This window comes from Rhinoderma darwinii, chromosome 12 (assembly GCF_050947455.1).
Source record: "Rhinoderma darwinii isolate aRhiDar2 chromosome 12, aRhiDar2.hap1, whole genome shotgun sequence".
Classification (NCBI taxonomy): domain Eukaryota; kingdom Metazoa; phylum Chordata; class Amphibia; order Anura; family Rhinodermatidae; genus Rhinoderma; species Rhinoderma darwinii.
The window spans coordinates 39,188,492-39,195,156 of NC_134698.1; the positions used below are offsets into that span (position 1 = coordinate 39,188,492).

Here is a 6,665-nt window from a genome sequence, read left to right on the forward strand (position 1 = left end):
CCCGGACCACCCCTTTAATGTATAGGTCTGGGCCTTGGTGTCTAAATTTGTGTGTTTCTATAGGGGCTGGAAATAGCTGCAGAAGTGATGGGCAAAGATGTCTCATCAGGAGAAGTCGCTATAACGGTCTGCGTCAGATGGAGAAGAAAAGAAAACGGCTCCCGTCAGAGAAGACGTCACTGGATCTATAAGGGATCTCCTCTCATGACATGTCTGTTGCAGATAATCCTTGTATCCTACATATTTCTGTGTACTCAGGACTAATAGACAAATGTGTGTTACCATTCCCATGGTCAGGAGGATGTGTCCCTACACAGTGTGATACTGTCAGCGATGGTTGGAGACTGTCAGTATGTAGGGACACAGCCCATTGACAAGGGGAACCGTAACAACCATTTGTCAATGCTTACACAAAAAGGTGGTGTTCACTATAGACGCGGCGGTGGGGAAGGGGGGGCCCAAATTTGTGGAACAGCCCAGGGCCTATGGTCTACTTAATCCGCCACTGCCGGCAATTCAGCGCCTTTCTATGAGTGAAGTGGCGCGATACTTTGCGCCACTTGCGATGTTGAAAGCCGCTGATTGACAGGGAAGCATTCAACCCCAGGAGACCTGCGCAGAAGAGAGCAGGTCTCCATTGCTGCCGGACGGCCTGGGAACGGGATTAAGGTGAGTTTGAATAGTTTATTTTATCATAATAAAAAAGTGTGTGGCATTATCTACGGGGGTGGCTTTATCTACGGGGGGGGGGGGGCTTTATCTACCAGGGGTGGTTTTTTCTATGGTGTGGCTCTATAAACAGGGGGCTATATACTGGGGTGGGCTATATGTGGAGTACTATATACAGGGGTGGGCTAAATCTACAGAGGAGCTATAAACAGGGGTGGGCTATCTGTGGAGCACTATATACAGGGGTGGGCTATATCTACAGGGGGCTATATGCAGGGGTGGGCTATCTGTGAAGCACTATATACAGGGGTGGGCTATATCTACAGGGGGCTATATGCAGGGGTGGGCTATCTGTAGAGCACTATATACAGGGGTGGGCTATATCTACAGGGGGCTATATGCAGGGGTGGGCTATCTGTAGAGCACTATAGGGGGAGCTATATGTGGGACACTATACAGGGGTGGGCTATATGGGGGCACTATCTACAGGGGGCTCTATCTACTGGGGGCACGGTGTGTGTGGGTGTGTGTGTGTGTGTGTGTGTGTGTGTGTGTGACACAGTGTATGGTGTATGGTATGCTATTATATTTAGGGGAATAGTATGTGGTATAATGAGAACTTTATCTTTGTTTATAGGTGTATAAATGTAGGAAAAGTGAGATGCTGAAGACATCTGAGCGGCAAACTGCAGAAATGGGCTGTGATTGGGAAAAGTTATCATAGAGGTCCGGATGGAGAAAAAGAACTAGAATCTGAGACGTCACCGGTGAGTCACTTGATGTAAATGTTTATTCTGCCTCTAATCTATAATGTAGTCATTGTATGATCTGAAGCGAGATGATGGTTGGTATGACTATGATATGATTTATTTTTTAGTGAAACAGGAACTCCCAGCATATCCTTACCATTGTTTGGGCCATGCTGGGAGCTGGAAACAATTTAGTGTGAACCTATACGTCAGGGGTTGCACTAAATTGAGCTGTATTTGTGCTGGTGCTGTATATATTGTGAGACAGTGACTGGTAAAGTCATTGAGGGAAGGTACATTTCCCCTAGAATCCTGTCATATGTATCCTAGGCTCCAGGGAATGAGTATTTTTTTGCAATAGAAAGCTCTAGCTTTCCAATATCGGCTTAAGGAAAAGCCGGAAAAAAAAGGGCCTGGAGTTGGATTGGGGAAGAGCAGGACTGGTTCCCCAATCCCTAGTCCATCTCTGTTTGTAGGACAAGGCTGCTGCTCAATTAGCTGCACCTGCAGCCGGTATATAAAAAGGTGCAGACACAGTGTGTAAAGATCACCTCCCCCCGACTCAGACCGGTGACTACTAAGTCTGGAGTAGTCTGTATTCTATGTGAGTAAAGACCTGTGTTACTTTGTGTCCAGTGCCTGGTAGGAAGGCACTTGGTATAGTTAGATAATATCTTGTTTAGTTAGTGCTCAGACGAGCAGGATTTATTTTGTATTTTGCCTTGTTGTACAAGAGGCTGTTTTCTTTTACAAGAATAAAACACAAGCAAAGCCCTGTTATGAACTTTAATGCACTGTGTCCCTGTCTCTGACTACGAAGAAACCGTTCTACCAACCTCTCCGGATGCTAAACCCTCACAATATGTACTGAGCTTGGTTCTGGGCCTGTATATATGTACAGAGCTTGGTTCTGAGGCTGTATTTATGTACTGAGCTTGGTTCTGGTGTTGTGTATAGAACTACATTGCTTGTAAAATGTACACTTTTTTTATGCTCGAGTTACATAAAAAGAAATGTGGAAAAGAAATGACATGTCGATTGGTAGAGAAAACAAACATGGCGAGGGGGTAGGAGATTTCGGGAAAGAGGTTGGGGGGGGGGGCGCCAAACTGAATCTTTGCCCCGGGTGCTGGAGAACCTAGCTACGCCTCTGGCTAGAGAATTTACAAACAACTAGTCGTAGAGACAAAACACAGATCCTGACAATTACATCAAATAAGTAAGACAAGTAGTAAACATGCAAAACAAAGATATATAAAAGCCCATCATAAACAATTGCATAATGCTGTGGAAATGTCGGTGTCATATAAATAACGGAAATAAATAAATCAATAACAGGTGTACTGTGTACATTGTCACACTCATAAATATATACTCAAAGGGACTTTGCCTACTATAGGCAGTTGGCAATAGTATATACATTAAAACTTCTTTCATATGCTTTCTTGCAGTCCTGAATAGTTTAGCTATTCTGTATATTCAAAACAATATCCACACAAAAACACTTTTTTTAACACTCTTATTGTTATATGCCTGTATAGATTATATAGTTATTTTGGTATACAAACTGATATGTCAGATGACGTGCCATAGAGGCAGACCATGCTGCTGCTGGAGAGGTTAGGAACGTGGTGGTATCAACAGAGATGTAACGTCTCCTGAACTCCAATGCAAAATCTGTAACAGGACCCCCCAACTAACAATTTAAAAAAACTGGTGTCTTCTCATGTGGCGTAGGGACCCCTAAGGCATAAGGGCCCAGGGATGTCTGATACCTCTGCACCCCTATAGCTATGCCGCTGGGTTTCAAGCATAATCTGAAGGAGCCTAATTCTAATCTGTGCTATGGGGGCCCCCCTGTCCCCTATGTACACCCCTGCCTGCATTTCTTTATTTTATGAAGTGTTGCTTTCCAGTAAAGGAATGCTATTTTTATGCTACTGACGAGTGATGGACTTCTCATCATTGTATACTGAAGATATTACTAAAATATTGATATAAGGCTTCTTTCACACTACCGTTAATATACGTTTACCTCTTTTCCGTCAGAGGAGGAGAGGATCGAAAGATTAAATGGAAAGCAACGGTTCCGTTAGAATTACCACTGATTTCAATGGTAATTCTTTTGTTTCAGTTGCTTTCCGTTTGTCTCCGTTCATTAGGTTTACGATTTTCTTCACAGAAACAAAAGTTCTGTAGACTGCACTTTTGCTTCCGTCAAAAAAAAAACGGAAACCTAATGAACAGAGACAAATGGAAAGCAACTGAAACAAAAGAATTACCATTGAAATCAAAAGCAATTCTAACGGAACCGTTGCTTTCTGTATAATGTTTCGATCATCTCTTCCTCTGACGGAAGAGAGGTAAACGTATACCAACGGTAGTGTGAACTTAGCCTAATACGTGTGATAACTTTAGTTTTCCACACTTCCTGCTGATCTTATGATATTTAACACTGAGAATTATCTACTATTAATAAAAATATTTTATTGTCCACTTAATTTATCTCAGCATACAAAATATCTGTGGTCTAATGCCTCTGTAGAGCTGTATATCTTTCTTAATATTCCCCATTCCCATTTTACTCCTAAGGCCTCTCATTTCCGCCTGTCACAAGCTTGAAATCTGTACACACTTATAAATAGTGTTTCGTTTTCTGGCCTCAGGCAGTGTGCAAAATCTGGCAGCAATTACTGTCCCCAAGGTCACTGAACTATATCCTACCGCCTCTCCTCTCAGAAGGGGTAACCTAAACTATGTAGGTGGGGGGTCCAAATTAACTCTTTCATAGGGAATTTTCAATGGTTCCATATATAAACAATATGTTACAGTTCCACAAGGATGTCAAGTATTTCTATAGGAAGCACCATGTATAGTTATAGACAAGGGGGGGGGGGCATCATGTATAGAAACTGGCACAGACATTTCTTTGGCATAAATTTGGTGCTGAAATGATGCACAAACTTGTGCCAAATTTTTTAAATGGTCTGGCCAGTTTTTTGCGGCTTTCTCTCATATCCAATAAGTTTTTCGTTTGGGGTGTGGTTCAATTTGTCGCAAGCACGCTCCAGAAAAACTGTCCAACCGTCAGTGTGATTCAAAAAGTCGCTGCTACAACATTTCCAATTATTTTGTGGCATTTGTGTGACGTGGGGGTTTGGTATTAGTATGCTGCAAAAAAATGTTGTACAAGTTCCATAAATTTTGCTACATTTTTACTTACAACAAAATTGTCAGCATAAAGACACTTTTTAAACATGTGTTCAAAGGTTCCCATATATACACACTTTTGAAAGAAAAAAGTTCAACGAATATGATAATGAGGACAGGACCCGGAATGACCGCTGCCCTGGTCTGCAGAATTTTACATTTTTAACACTTCATCACACACATCATTTCCAGAGTCCACAACTCATGCTTGCAGACACTACTTCTAGCAACAAAAGGGTTAAACTAAGTAAAGTGCAGAGATGCTAAACACATCTGGAATATAACAGGAACCACATGGGAGAAATCCTATTCTTTACATTAATCTCCGTAAAGAAGTATTTCACCAACCTGGCATAGCAGGGGGAGGGGTAGCAATGGAAAATCAATATTCTGTGGAAACCAAAATCATCCTGTTCTTTCAGAAAGGGGAACGCCCTGAAGTCAACTGGACTACAAGGACCACAATGCACTGCAAAGCAGGCATGACAAGGCCTGGTGTTATGGTAAAAATGATAAATCAGCAGATGCAGGATGATAGTGATACATCCCAAATGAAAATGAAGTCACTAACACAAGACACTCATCATGTCACATACTAATAATATTACATTTTGTTAGCAAGGCCAGAAGACGTTACAAAAGAAAGTGTTTATTATTGGCAACGGTATTGAGGAAATGCAGTAAGTTGCTGACATTGTCACAACGTTACCATGCAGAGATAGGGGAATGATCATTTCATACACAAAGCACTTAGAAAGGATTCACAATCTGAACATATTATCCAACTATTCAGATCATATATAATAGTCCATACCGGTTAGCACTAGTTTATTCTGCTTTACAAATAACTGATACAAATATGTATTCCATAGTGGGATGCCGTTTAGATGCCTGCAGCCATTGTTATGAATATTTACATGAATCATTTTTCATGGTTTATATATTTATATTGCTATAGCTTGCAGTTGCATCTCCCAGCATGCGTCTATACGTATGTGTATAAATGCATATTTATTTTTACATCTATTTATTTTATTGGCAGTTCTATATGTGTAGCAGCACACGTCATGTATATTTTTCTTGTAGGTTAATGTCTGTCTGTGTTTTCATTGTGAGGCCTTTGTCTCCTTGTCTGTATAAGGCGTTGTGTAGCTGCACCATCCCTCCCTTCCTCTACTCCCTGGGCTATAAGGGTGGGTACCACTTGTCTCACAGCAGACACTCAATGTAACCACTGGCCGAGGCAGCATCCCCAGAAAAGCCATCTGAGGGTCTGAGGGCACACTCACCTCCTCTTGTGCTGCGGTCCCTGTGTTTGAGGCTCTGGGCGGCGGGCGGCTGGTACTGTGACCTGCTGTAGGATGCTGTGACATCTACCCAGATGATGCTGCTCATTAAAGGTTGCAGTTGCCTTAGTAACCTGGGAAGTGATACACAGAGAGTGGGAGGATGGATATTACTGGGATGATGGGAAGTGCCTTCAGACAGAGGTTTAACCCTTCCTGTGAGAGGCAGGGAAATATTCTACAATGACAGTTCTTATTTACAACCTATGAGAAAGCAATACTGGGGGACACACCTATTTCAGCAAAAACAGCATATCTTCAGCAGAATCTGAACTCATTGGGATTCACACATGTGCAGCACTTTTTTCTGCCATTGTCACAAGCAAATAATAATAATAGTATGATAGATGATAGAGATGGATGGATGGATGGATGGATGGATGGATGGATGGATGGATGGATGGATGGATGGATGGATGGATGGATGGATGGATGGATGGATGGATAGATAGATAGATAGATAGATAGATAGATAGATAGCTAGATAGATAGATAGATAGATAGATAGATAGATAGATAGATAGATAGATAGATAGATAGATAGATAGATAGATTGTAGATAGATAGATTGTAGATAGATTGTAGATAGATAGATTGTAGATAGATAGATAGATAGATAGATAGATAGATTGTAGATAGATTGTAGATATATAGATTGTAGATAGATTGTAGATAGATAGATAGATTGTAG

The 6,665-nt window shown here is 41.5% G+C and overlaps 1 protein-coding gene across 2 annotated transcripts in view; it reads right to left on the bottom strand.

Annotated features, from left to right (window-relative positions):
- AKAP6 (A-kinase anchoring protein 6) overlaps positions 1–6,066 on the bottom strand; it is a 439,319-nt gene extending 433,253 nt beyond the window's left edge. For both annotated transcript variants that reach the window (XR_012851289.1, XM_075843564.1), the window contains exon 1: positions 5,918–6,066. The gene's annotated coding sequence lies outside the window, so the exon portion shown is untranslated. The remainder of the gene's footprint in view (positions 1–5,917) is intronic.
- Positions 6,067–6,665: the final 599 nt, after the last annotated feature.